At 41.7% G+C, this 12,626-nt stretch overlaps 1 protein-coding gene across 8 annotated transcripts in view; it reads right to left on the reverse strand.

The window, feature by feature from the left end:
• RAB3IP (RAB3A interacting protein) overlaps positions 1-10,224 on the reverse strand; it is a 56,601-nt gene extending 46,377 nt beyond the window's left edge. For 3 of the 8 annotated variants that reach the window (XR_009494412.1, XR_806676.4, NM_001046347.2), the window contains 1 exon segment: positions 10,109-10,224. The gene's annotated coding sequence lies outside the window, so the exon portion shown is untranslated. 8 annotated transcript variants of the gene reach the window in all.
• Positions 10,225-12,626: the final 2,402 nt, after the last annotated feature.

Genomic DNA, 12,626 nt, shown 5'->3' on the forward strand with positions numbered 1-12,626 from the left:
GTGTGCCTATCTTCTCTCATCTGGAAACCTAGCTTGGTTTGCTTCCTCACAGGTTGAGAATTAAGAGAGAAATGCAAGTAGCATTTAGTAAAGTACCTCAGAGCACTGCCTTTATGTACAATGTTTTCATTCTGGGGGATACATTAAAACACTGTTTAAATTCCAGCCACTCCTGAAAAGGAAATTATTTGAAGATTAAATGTAGTCCCTTTTTCAAGCATGTGAAATTTCCATAAAATGTGTAACTTAGCTGGTAATGAGCTGCCAATCACAATGATCTAAAAATCTTTTGCTCTTTCAAATGGAAGCATTAAGATTTGTTTTGCATTCAAAGTTCTCATACGAATAAAATAAACTGCTATTTTTAAGCAGTAGTACTCTCTGTATTGTGTGTGTGTGTTCAGTTGTTCAGTCGAGTCTGACTCTGCAACCCCGAGTGACGGTAGCCCACCAGGCTCCATTTCTTTCTCCAGGGGATCTTCTCAACCCAGGGATCAAACCCATGACTCCCCACATTGGCGGGTTGGATTCTTGACCACCAGTGCCACCTAGGAAGCCCTACTCTCAGCATTACTGCTAAGTCGCTTCAGTCATGTCCGACTCTGTGTGACCCCATAGACGGCAGCCCACCAGGCTCCCCCATCCCTGGGATTCTCCAGGCAAGAACACTGGAGTGGGTTGCCATTTCCTTCTCCAATGCATGAAAGTGAGTAGTAAGTTAACTCAATAACTCAATTTCAAGTGCAGTTATCCCAATTCATAAACTAAACTTGTCAGAGATCACTACAAATGAGTAAAAAGGATGATAGCATTCAATTTTTATGGGTGAATTACTAACAGCTTGAGTGGCCTTATTATCACTCAGTTTTAAGTAATAAAGCTGATCTCCAATTTAAAAAGTTGATCAAAACAATTTGCTTCTGATTCACAGTATTTATTATATCTTATTTCTTCTTTCCAGAAGTCAGCATTATCACAGCAAAAACAGCAGCCAATACTTACTGAAAGTTAACTATGTGTCAGTTAACTAAGAATTTCCCATGTATCAACTCAATGAATGCCTAGAAAAATCTTAATGGTTTATAGTTATTAAATGTATTTTATACCTATATTATTTTAGTTTAAGTATAATTGATCATTTTATCAATTATTTTTATTCCAGTTGAATGGAAGGATGATTGTCAGCTTCGACTCCTCAGGGAAAATCCTGGTACTAAGTTCTAAGAATACAGATATGAAAATGGGCTAAAAAGAAGATGCATAGCCTATTATGGGCCACTAAATGATAATCCTAAAGAGAGAGGAGGAGGAAGACAATGTTTCAAGGAGAAGTAAAAATATAAGTTAGATTTTTAAATGCTGAATAAGAGTCTGTAGATGAGCTAAGCAAGGAAATAATATAGCATAGTCAAGGAATAAGGGTTTGGCACTAATGAAACCAGAAAAAAAAAAAAAGAACAGAATATCAAGCTGGAGAAGCAGATATGAGACAGATAATTAAAAGCTTCACTTAACATGGAAAATGTTACTTGGAGTTTCATCCTGAAGAGGTGCTCAGATCTACATTTTAGAAAGTACAGATGAATTGTGATGTCATTAGAAAAATGACTCCCAAGGACTTTAACTAGAGACAAGAGACTAAAGGCAATTAGTTAAGAGGCTACTACAACAGACTAGGCAAGAGAGTATGAAGGTCACACATTGCAAATGAGGGGATGAAGGCATATATATTTAATATCTATATATGAAAACATTCAGAATAGCTTCAATTATATTTCTACGTATACACACATATGCATTACATTATTACATTGTTTATTGTGACATATACATATATACATTATTCTAGTTATTGCTCTTGGCATCCCTTTGAAATGGTTCTTACCTCTATTTTATGGATTCAGAAACTGAGGATCACAGAGGTTAATTAATTTTGTTAAGGTGAAACAGTCAGTAACAGAGGGAAGATTCAAAGCCTGGTGTGTCTGACTTCAGCACCTGCATCTGACTCCACTACATCTTAAAAGGTTAGGGGTAAGACTCAAGACAAAGGTTAGATGAAGACAGAGGATCTCTAAGGCAATCTACCCAGCCAATTTTAAGAAGAGAACAATGCAAACAGAAGAATCCTACTTAATCTATGAATGACTGTTTTACTTTCAGAAAGAAAAAACTAAAGTTTCTCTAATGCACTGCTATTGAAATGAGCATTTGCTGTTACTCTGCCATCCTTTCTATTTTCCCCTACATTCTCTTTGCTCTCATCATTTCCTTACTTATTTTGCTGCTATGCTTGGATTTAAAATAAGTACTTATTCAGCCCCTTATAGTTTGTTGTGGGAGGGTAGGGATAGCATATAAATAAAATCAACAGAAACCTGATTTTAATATAATGGCCTTATGATATAATCAAAAAGTGTGGATGTTTGTAATTAGTAATCCTTACCTAAAAAAAATTTTAATGTTAATTTTTTTAAGTGTGAAACAGTATTATAGCTAACTGCCTTTACCTTTTAGAAACTGTGTGGATAACAATAAACTGTGGAAAATTCTGAAAAGAGATCGGAATACCAGACCACCTGACCTGCCTCTTGAGAAATTTGTATGCAGGTCAGGAGGCAACAGTTAGAACTGGACATGGAACAACAGACTGGTTCCAAATAGGAAAAGGAGTTCGTCAAGGCTGTATATTGTCACCCTGTTTATTTAACTTATATGCAGAGTACATTATGAGAAACGCTGGGCTGGAAGAAGCACAAGCTGGAATCAAGATTGCCGGGAGAAATATCAATAACCTCAGATATGCAGATGACACCACCCTTATGGCAGAAACTGAAGAGGAACTAAAAAGCCTCTTGATAAAGGTGAAAGTGGAGAGTGAAAAAGTTGGCTTAAAGCTCAATATTCAGAAAACGAAGATCATGGCATCCGGTCCCATCACTTCATGGAAAATAGATGGGGAAACAGTGGAAACAGTGTCAGACTTTATTTTTCTGGGCTCCAAAATCACTGCAGATGGTGACTGCAGCCATGAAGTTAAAAAATGCTTACTCCTTGGAAGGAAAGTTATGACCAACCTAGATAACATATTGAAAAGCAGAGACATTACTTTGCCAACAAAGGTTCGTCTAGTCAAGGCTATGGTTTTTCCTGTGGTCATGTATGGATGTGAGAGTTGGACTGTGAAGAAGGCTGAGCGCCGAATAACTGATGCTTTTTAACTGTGGTGTTGGAGAAGACTCTTGAGAGTCCCTTGGACTGCAAGGAGATCCAACCAGTCCATTCTGAAGGAGATCAGCCCTGGGATTTCTTTGGAAGGAATGATGCTGAAGCTGAAACTCCAGTACTTTGGCCACCTCATTCGAAGAGTTGACTCATTGGAAAAGACTCTGATGCTGGGAGGAATTGGGGGCAAGAGGAGAAGGGGACGACAGAGGATGAGATGGCTGGATGGCATCACTGACTCGATGAACGTGAGTCTGAGTGAACTCCGGGAGTTGGTGATGGACAGGGAGGCCTGGCGTGCTGCGATTCATGGGGTCGCAGAGTCGGACACGACTGAGCGACTGATCTGATCTGATCTGAATGATATATTTACAGATAAAATTATACAATGCCTGGAATTTGCTCAAAATAATGCAGGAGAGGGACTAGTACAGGGAGTAGATGGGGCAGGCTTGACAGTAGTTGATGGGCTAAATGATGGGAAATTTGAAGTTCGTCCTATATTTGCATCTATGTATTTTGTTTTAAATTCTCCATAATTAGAAAATTTTAAGATTTATTCAAATACTATATAAAGGAAGAAAAAACAAAGAGGTGTATAAAAAATAATTTTCTCATTAACTTTCCCTAAAATTATAAAGCTGATTTTCCAAACTAATATTTGGTTGTAACAAAAAACAATTCACATTTACATTTTAGGAAGCAGTCTATGTTTATAAGTGTGAAATTAATTACTAACTCAAAGGAAAAATTAGTCAGATGGTCAATCAAGCTACACAATCTTCCCACTCATTAAAATAGACCACAAATTAATTTCCATTTACTAATACCACAGGATTAAATGTACAATCTGACATATTGCAAAATGTTCATTATTGCAGATTCTTAAAGGTTTTCAGAAATTCTCAGAACTTGCTGCTGCTACTGCTAAGTTGCTTCAGTCGTGTCCAACTCTGTGCAACCCCATAGACGGCAGCCCACCAGGTTCCACCATCCCTGGAATTCTCCAGGCAAGAATACTGGAGAGGGTTGCTATTTCCTTCTCCAATGCATGAAAGTGAAAAGGGAAAGTGAAGTCGCTCAGTCCTGTCCGGCTCTTAGCGACCCCATGGACTGTAGCCTACGAGGCTCCTCCGTCCATGGAATTTTCCAGGCAAGAATACTGGAGTGGGTTGCCATTTCTTCGCCAGGGGATCTTCCTGAGCCAAGGATCAAACCCGTGTCTCCTGCATTGGCAGACACTGTATTACAAATTCTTGGAACAAAAATATAAAAAAACAATTGTTTTCCAAGTTTTCTTCTCTTAAAAGTGGAAGCCTCTTTATTTTATATATGTAAGAATACAGGTCAATTAAATATTCAATAGGCACTGAAGTATATGTTGATTGGATAAATAAGCAATAAGATTATTTAGGGAAGTAATAAATAGCAGAGCAGTGAAGAGCAGAGACAGTGATTCCAGGCCACCTTTAAAAATTGGAGATAAAACAATAAGTACCATAGCAAGATTGGAGAAACTGTTTTTAAAGTTTGGGGAAAACTGAGCATTTGATCAAACAAGCTTCAGAAAACATTTCTAATTCAGATTCTGTTATTAACTGGCTGTGTTAACTAGGGTATGTCACTTAATTTCTCTGAGCTTCAGTTTCAACATCTATAATGGTGGTGGTATTATCGCCCCTGCCTATATTTAAGAAAATCAAGGGGCTTATCTGTCAATGTAAAAATGTCCTGAAGACGGTAAAGCACAACACAGATGAATGATATCTATAAAGACTTAAAAAAGAATAAATGAGGGGGTAAATAATAAGAGCCTACAAAGGGGTTTGCCTTACAAACCAGAAGGGAACCTTAGTTATCCTTGATAAAGAAAAAGGAAGGGAAAAACAAGTCTTTCTGAGGTACAGAGTTCAAATTAACTCTCTTCCCAACAAGAAATTAATTAATCCACATTTACGTACTGTTCTTCAAATCTACTTTAGTTGTTCTTTTATACTTCATCTTGATCTGTCAATCAGATGCCCACAAACAAATACTCAAAACTATTATCTGGACACATCAAATGACAATTCACTTACTTAAATGGCTCTAAGGGGCTTCCCAGGTGGCTCAGTGGTAAAGAATCTGCCTGCCAATGCAGGAGACATGGGTTCAATCCCTGGGTTGGGAAGATCCCTTGGAGGAGGAAATGGCAATCCACTCCAGTACTCTTGCCTGGAAAATCCCACAGACAGAGGAGCCTGGAAGGCTACATTCCATGGGGTTGAAAGAGTTGGACACGACTGAGCGCACACACATGCAGGCTATCATCAGTATGCTTCTGTATGCGTCAAAGATACTCTCACATTCTTGCATGGAGTTTCCTTCCACTAGATTGTCAAGTCATAAACTTTATTATGTAGAGTTTACCCAAATTCCATTATGCTTATACTTACAACAGTTGTCAATTATAAGCAACAAACTTCTCACACTTGAACTATTTCAATAATTTCCATTCTTCTTCCTCTAAGTAATCTTCGCTTATGGTTAAAACTATTTAATTTTGTGTTGCTGATATCCTAAGATAAATCAAGATTACTTTTTCACTTTTTTCTATATACAACTGAAGTTTATGAAACTACCTCATTTAGCTCTAAGTTGAAAGGGAAAGCAGAAGGGAAACACAGAGATGGCAAATTAATGCTACCTCTTGTAAGTAACCTCTCCTTCCCTTAGGCCCTTCAATCCCTACTCTGAACACTCACTTCCATTTCTACTGCTAGAACAGTTTCAACTCATTTTAACATCCTTTTCGCTAACCATCCATCACCAAACAGCACAGTACCTACTAGGTTCCAGGCCCAATACTAAAGCTATATGTTGGGGTAAGATGCATTAAAGGCCTGCCCTCAAAGCATGTGTTCACTAGAAGAGACCTTACTGTCAACAAACATTTACAAATACGATGTAAATATTTAAATGATACCAAAATAGAGGCATGTGCTCTGTGCTCTGGAAATATAAAAAAAAAAATACATAAGGACTATGTGGCAAAGGTAAGGACAGTAGGACAGAAAAAGAGTAACTATTAATAGCTAAGTGAAGTGAAAGCTAAGTGAAGGGATTCCCTGGTGGCTCAGAGGGTAAAGCATCTGCCTGCAATGCGGGAGACCTGGGTTCGATCCTTGGGTCAGGAAGATCCCCTGGAGAAGGAACTGGCAACCCACTCCAGTATTCTTGCCTGGAGAATGCCATGGACAGTGCCGACCACGGGGTCGCAAAGAGTTGGACAGTCGGACACAACTGAGCAACTTCACTTTCATTTTCAAGTGAAGTGAAAGTCACTCAGTCATGTCCAATTCTTTGCGACCCCATGGACCATACAGTCCATGGAATTCTCCAGGCCAGAATCCTGGAATGGGCAGCCTTTCCCTTCGCCAGGGCATCTTCCCAACCCAGGGATCAAACCAAAGTCTGCTGCATTGCAGGCAGATTCTTTACCAACTGAGCTATCAGGGAGAGCTAGAAAGGAGTCTTTAAATTTCTTCAGACATTTTCTTTTTAGGATATCAGATGTATTTAAGTAATTTAGTAACCAATTTACCACCCTTCATTGAACTACATCTTGACTCGCACTCTACAGGGCAAAGGTTTGGTGTGAAAGGGTGTACTCCCTCAGATTACCCTCAAAGCTTTCCCTCAACACACAAATATCACTACCAACTACTCCTTCTTTCTTCCCTACTCTCCAACTACTTAAGCACTTTGTCTTACCTGACACTCATTAAAATTACAACACCATATGTATGTGAAGGTACCTTCTAAATTTTGATAAACTTACAAAAAGATATGGCAATGATTACATGGTCTACCTTCCAGACTTCTTACAGTCTTTCCTTTAATCCCCACTGTGACTTGCGAAGTAGACACTCAATGAAATGTCTAATTTAAAAATCTCTGGTGATACACTAAGAATTACTTATTACACCAATATTAAGTATCTCATGAAAGCTAAATTAAAACCAATTCTTCAGCATTATAATGCACACAGGAAGAAGTAGAGTGGTTAAGAGCATGGACATCAAAGAAAAACTGCCCAACTCCTAATCTAGTCCCCTCATTAATTAGCTTTTGTGACCTTGAGCAAGCTCCATAACCTCTCAGTGCCTCAATCTTCTCAACTATTAAATGGATAAAGTATTACCTAACTCCTAGGTCAATGTGAGAGTAAATGAGTTGGCATAATGCTCAGACCGGAACCTGATACCCCCTAAGGGCTAGACTCTGTAGTAGTAGCAGCAGTGCTCGCATCACATCATCAGAAAACCTGTTTATTTTTTAACCAGTCTTCTTAGTCACAAAGCTCTTTTTACAGAAGGTGCAGTTCAGGAGTGGAAAGAGCAAGGCTGGTAGGATTTCCATTTGGGCAGTCACACTCAGTGTTTAATCCTGGCTCTGCCATTAGTCAGCTATAGGACTACAGACAACTAAGTAACTAGAGGCAAGTTATTCACCTCTCTGACCCTCGATTTCATGATCTATAAAATGCAATACCACCACCTATACGCCAGGAATGCCCCAAGGACTAGAGAGTCAAGGTACTTGAAGTAACAAGCACAGTGCATGTCACACTGTTGAGCTCTGTTCCCCTCCTCCACGCCCTACATGGAGCATCTCACCTAATTCTCATCCCACCATTATGAAGCTCATATTAGACTGAGCCATATTGAAAACAGCTGAATACTGGCAAACCCCAAACTGTTCAATCTAACACTACCCCCATTTACAAACGGAGAAAATAAGCTCAGAGGTTAAATGATTTCCTCAAGGTCATACACATGATTTAACCGACCGAGCTAAAACTTAAAAAAGATAATTTTTTATAAAAATTGGTTCAATGAGTCCTGCTCAGAAAGGGAGGGGGGAGGGTATACTAATTACAATAATACGTGTAAAACTACTGTAACCTGCACGTTCTTGTTTTGCCATATTAAAAACCAAGATGATGAGCAGATTTCTAAGAATCTTTCCATCTTAAAAACTATTTGCAGTGGACTTCTCTGGTGGTCCAGTGGTTACAATTCCACACTTCCACAGCAGGGGGCACGGGTTCATCCCAGGTCAGGGAAGTTCAACAGGCTGCACTGAAGACAGTCAACACACACACACACAGACACACACACACACAGACACATACCCACACACAGTGTGTCCATGTGTGCTGAAGAAGTTGAGGGTTCAGTGAAAATTAGAGGAAAATAATATTTAAAAAAGCATTAACTACACCAATTCAAAACCTACAACTGGATCTAATTATCAGAAAATTCGCAAAGCAGCTGAACATCAAATATTCATCCTGGTGAAAAGTTAGCAGTATTCAATACCACCGATGAGTTCTTTGCCAAATATACCAGAAGAGTTGCAGTCTATGTATGCCCTTTGGTTCTCGAAATAGTGGATATAGAAAAACAAAAACAAAAAGACAGAAAAGCTCCCCCCGCAATAGTAAGAAATATACTATTGTAGTAACATTATATAACCGCTAAGTTTATTTCTACATATTCCACAAGGATAGGATTCTATCATACAAACCATACTTGGGGTACGTATCTGTCTAAACATGAAAAGTCCTATCAAAACGCACCACACTAGTAAATAAAACAGCAAGCGGCAACACAAGGCCGCATCAAAGTGGTGAAATCTTTTAACAGTATCAAATATTTACTCTGACTGGTTACAAATCTATTCTTAATGTTTTCTCCACTCTGCCTCCTTTCTCCTTCATATGTCATTCACCATTTTTTCCCCTTAAAATGGCATGAACAACAAAATAAGGATAATGAACAGAAACCGGGTCTTGCAACAGATTTACAATACAACAGTTTTGTTCTAATCCTCTTACTGGCCTCTGCTGCAATTATGTAATCATTTCACGGCAAAAGCTTACAAGGAAGTCTCTTCCCCGACCCTGAAATGAAGCTGGAGGGGTAAAGAGAAGTGGGAAACAGGTAGCCTCGGAATTTGCTACATTTCCGCGAAACTAAACTGCATCTTTGGAATCATCATTACCTGAGCGCTCTTAATTTTCAAGACTTTACCCATTAGCCATTACAGACTTTTTTTTCTTTTTTAAATCCCATAACTGGCAACTCTTCACGTGCTGCAGATTTCATCTAACACCATCACTTCCCGAGTCCATTAAACTCTCTTTTCCCTGGGCGATCAGAACGAGCTATCCACGCTGGAAGGGTAGTGTAATTACAATTATGTCTGAACAGCTCGCCTCAACTCCCCGAAACAAAAGTCAGGCTGAACTGAGCTATCTCCTAAGGCGCCGGTTCTTGCCCACCAGGTTTCGCCGAAACCTCCCAAGGGTGACCTCTACGCCTTGGGGCCGCGCCCGGCTCGCCGTCTCCTAAGACCCTCGGTCCATGCCTACTGCCTCGCCGGGTCCAGCTCCCGCGCGGCGCCGGCCTCCAGACTTGTTGGCGAAGTCTCTTTACAACCCGCTCCGCAAGCCGGGCCCTCAGCTCCGGCCGCGCGCGCCCCACCGACAGGTAACCTGGGTCTGGCTCCACGCCTCGGGCGCTCAGGACAGCGCAGTTAATGAGTAACGCGCCCGAGGGACGGGGGAGGAGCCGCCGCCGCCCGACGCCCACCAGCGGCCCCAAGGGGCGCCTACATGCCCCCAAGGGGCCAAGCCTCCGCCACCGCCCGCGTCCGCGAGCCCAGAGGAGCGCGCTCGCCGGAGCCAGGACAGCCGGACCGGGTCCCGGCGCGCCGCGCCCTCACCTGCACCTGCCGCGGCCGCCCCTCCAGGCCAGCTCGCGGGAGGCGGGCGCGCGGCCACGGAGGGGGGCGGTGTTCCTCGTCCTGGGCCTCTCCCTCCCGCCGCCGCGCTCACCTGACTAACCTACCACCGCCGCGGCCCGTGCTCAGGGGCGCTCGCAGAGCCGCACACAGCGAACGCCGAAGCACTCTGAGGCGGAGGAGGACGGCTGGCAGACGCCGCTACACTCTAACGCGGTGAATGCACGGCTGGAGGAGCCGCCGAGGGAGCGCGGGACTGCGCCTGCGCCGGGAGCCGGGACCGGAGCCTGGAGCCCTACGGCCCCGCGGAGGGAAGGCGGGGTTAGGGGCGGGGAGGGGGCGGGGGGCGGGGGCGTGGGGCCTGAGGGGCCGACGCGCTCCCGCGCCCCCTGGCGCCAGGCGGGGCTTTCGCAGGTGTTGGGCGCGGGCCCCAGGTGTCTTCGCGGGTGGTTTCCTTGGGAACCAGGGCGAACTGGCGCTGAGCCTTGTTGCCCTGGGCTTAACAGATGGTCGCCGGTTCACGTCGAATTTGTTGGGCTCTCCAGGAGTCGGAAGATGAACCTTCGATGTGAGTTGGGGACCACTGTATCCAACCTGAGACTCGGCACGCATATGTACCTTACAACGTGTGTCAGTGTGTTTGTGTGTGGGCGTGCGTGAGTCTCTGGGGGCATGGGTGGAAGGAAGGGGAGTCTGATAGAACCTAGATCCTAGCATTCCAGCAACTGTTAGAGCATTCGAGAATGTCGTGTCTGTACCTACCTTCTCTCATCCTTCGTGTCAACTTTTATCAAACTTCCACCCCACTTTAGGTCCTCCAGAGAGGAAACATGAAACTACAAACCATGTTTCCGAAAATCTGATCAAAAAGAAGCCGTCACATCAAATATACGTCTCTATGTTTAGTCAAAGAGATACAGGCAGTTTATGCAATATGTATATTGAGTAGGACCCCCATTCTGTGTATTGATTAGCGGCATAAAAGAAGAGTAGGTTATGGGTATAGCTATAGGAATCAGGATTGAGGAATCAGCTTTGAGGTTGGCATCTTCTAGCTGTTGTCAGTGACCTTGAGCTAATTGATCTCTAATAACCCCAGTAAATGGGGATAATCAGACTACCCACCTCAATAAGTCGTTAAGAAATTAAATGTCTTAATATATGTAAAATACTTAGTGTACTTCATGACACAGTGCCTAATATTGTGTACTTGTCTAAGTAGCTAAGTCGTGTCAGACTCTTGAGACTCCATGGAATGTAGCCTGCCAGGCTCCTCTGTCCATGGGATTTTTCCAGGCAAGAATACTGGAGTGGGTTGCCATTTTCTTCTCCAGGGGATCTTCCCGACCCAGGGATTGAACCAGGGTCTCCTGCATTGCAGGCGGATTCTTTACCAATTGAGCTAGACAAGTGTGTAATGAATATTATCTATTAATAACATTATTACTGTTATCATCCACCTATAATAAAAACAAACCTCGAAAGTCATTATTTACTCTTTTGTACTCCATCTCCAATTTATCAAGTCTTACCTATTCTAATTCAGAAACAATTCTTAAATCTACCCCATCTCTTATTTACTAGGAGTAGACATGATCTCCCTCATGAGGGAGGTCTGTTCTCCCTGACTCCACTACTCTCCCTTACACCATGTAATTCATTTATCAAATGTTTATTGTGTTCAATCTGTGTACCTACTACTAGACTTGGGAAGAGAGAAACCATTACACACAATCTCCATCATCCAAGGACTCAAACATAGTGAAGAAAACAAATATGTCAATAATAACTAAGTGAAATAAATAACTGCAACAGAAAGTAGTCTTTCCATGAAAATGTGTTATTTAAGAAATTTTTCTGGTGGCCAATAACATAAATCCATTCAAAGTATAAGCAGAATGGGAGGAATTACTTTAAGGATATAAAGATTGCTCTCTGAGTCCATGGGTAGGGATGAAAGAAGGCTTGGGAATAGTCTGAAAACTGGGACTGAAATGTTGTGGAGAAGCTAGGAGGTCCCCTCATTGTGCCTTATCTCTCTTTCTCTTCCCTCTTACTGCAGATTATTTATGTACCTGGTATAGAGAAGCAATAAATAAATATTTGTTTAGTGGATGGCAATTTATGTAACTGAGAAGTAAACTGGACCCAAAGCCAATTCTCAAAACATTTCCTTATAAGTAGGTAACATGTTAAAATGACTCTTTTGTAGGGGATCATACAGTTTAGAGTCTAAGTCCTTTTAGACTTTTATCAGCCCTTTCTCTCAGCTCTCTGATTTTTTCAGTTGCCTATTCCAACATCAGAAAAAGGATGTAAGATACACAGTTGTCCATAACTGATTGCATGAGAGATACATTTGAGACAACTGTTTTATACATGAGTTGTGAAAGCAAATTTTTATGTGATACAAGTACTGGCCCACAAGTAAATATTTTGCTAGACAAGGAAATGATAGACTACTTTCTGTTGCAGTTAAAAACTAGTAAATTAAAAAAAGAATAAATAAAGAGAAAAAATTCAAAATAACAAACTTAAAATGTATTCCTCTCATGTAGATTTGCACAGTGCAGAGTTGATATGGTGGCTCTCTGATCAACATGGACACAGGC

Source organism: Bos taurus, chromosome 5 (assembly GCF_002263795.3).
Source record: "Bos taurus isolate L1 Dominette 01449 registration number 42190680 breed Hereford chromosome 5, ARS-UCD2.0, whole genome shotgun sequence".
In the NCBI taxonomy this organism is placed as follows: Eukaryota; Metazoa; Chordata; class Mammalia; order Artiodactyla; family Bovidae; genus Bos; species Bos taurus.